This window comes from Apis dorsata, unplaced genomic scaffold, assembly GCF_000469605.1.
Source record: "Apis dorsata unplaced genomic scaffold, Apis dorsata 1.3 scaffold_188, whole genome shotgun sequence".
Classification (NCBI taxonomy): domain Eukaryota; kingdom Metazoa; phylum Arthropoda; class Insecta; order Hymenoptera; family Apidae; genus Apis; species Apis dorsata.
The window spans coordinates 771,722-773,361 of NW_006263473.1; the positions used below are offsets into that span (position 1 = coordinate 771,722).

The 1,640-nt window shown below is 26.2% G+C and overlaps 1 protein-coding gene across 4 annotated transcripts in view; it reads right to left on the minus strand.

Moving 5' to 3' along the window:
• LOC102673551 (PAN2-PAN3 deadenylation complex catalytic subunit PAN2) overlaps positions 1 to 1,640 on the minus strand; it is a 10,626-nt gene that overhangs the window by 5,409 nt on the left and 3,577 nt on the right. The window lies entirely within an intron of this gene.

The following is a 1,640-nucleotide window of genomic DNA, read 5'->3' on the forward strand; positions in this document are numbered from 1 at the left end:
TACCAGGTGAACATTACAATACGATGCACTATGCGAACGCGATTTGGACCATGAAAAAATAAATAATACCTATTGAACGCCGTGGGACCGAGCCAATAAGTTAGGCTTACGTGTATGTCTTACAACCTTTATTTCACTCAATTACAACTTCGATTACATTCTTGGAGAAATATGTTCTATATAGGCATTAGATATACTAAAACTATTGATTATTGAGCACAAAATCATTAAACGGAAATAATCATTTGGGAACGAAATGCATCGATTACAAAACGCATTGTGTGCTTCAACACGAAATCTAAGGCAGTAGATCTAAGGCAATAGATTTCTTTTTTTCTTTTTCATTCACGCTGTTTCTTGAGATGCAAGATCTCGAAATTTGAAACGTGATTTTCAGTTGAATTGAAAATCGCAATGCCCGCAAATACGATCACGAGAAAATTAATTTAAATGCATACTTTTAAATAATTATTACGCGTCTTTGTGCTAATAAATTTTTGAAGTTGAGACTTTTAATTTTTTTTTAAATTTGTGAAAAATTAAAACTCTCAAATTAATTTAAGATTCGAAATTTTATCTCGCAATTTGATAATAAATTTGATAATAAAAGTATGTTGATAATAAAAGTAAGTTCTAATATAGAGATTACATGTGACATATTTTCTTTATTCCTGCATTTTTAAGATAGAAACTCAAAATTACACAAGACCTATAGAGAGCGTGTTTTAAAATAATTCATAAAATTATATCGCGAATTATGCAATGTAATTTTATATATGTACATCATTTTTGAAGCACATTTATTATAATGTATCTAGATTGGCACATTGTTGATATTTTTCCTGATAAAAAGTTAGTAAAAAAGTTATTGCTTTTATGAAGAAATCGAGGCAAATGTAATCACTGCTCCTCAATTACTGCATTTCCATACAGCCATTAAGGTATTATTATTATATAGATCTTAAAATAAAGATTCATGTCTTTCAGCTTTACAAAATTATTCATTTAAATAAAATAATTCTTAAAAATTCGAACGATTCAAGACAGAGTTATTCTTATTTTATAAGAATCTACAACATCGTATATTTATCAATGATAATAGGATGAAGTAAATATATTTATTATATCATACTTCTGATCGTTTTTTTTTTTTTTTTTTAATACTTTCTTATTTATAATATAACAGTATTATTATAATCAAAAAATACATCAACTAGATATAGGAAAAAAACATTTGAATATTATATCGATACACGTGTAGTGTCTTATTTAGGTCTTTTTCTCTCATACATATTATCATATAGAAGAAATTATTAGAATACTGTAGACTAGCTTATGAAAATATATCACGATTTTTTAACATTGTTCATGGACTACAATAGTTATCACGAAATGTCATCAGTCTTAAATCACATCATATTATTTTGGTTTCTCTACAAAATTAAAAGCTTCAATCGTATTGAGCTCGAATTTCTTTTTCTTATGATACATTGTACCGATTGGTTGTATCAAATTTAAATACGAAAACTATACCATTGAAGCTATAATAAAATCAGTAATAGGATATATCCCTTATATATGCAATGCAATTAATATTGTCCATATAACTGATTCAATTAATAATATATATATATATATAT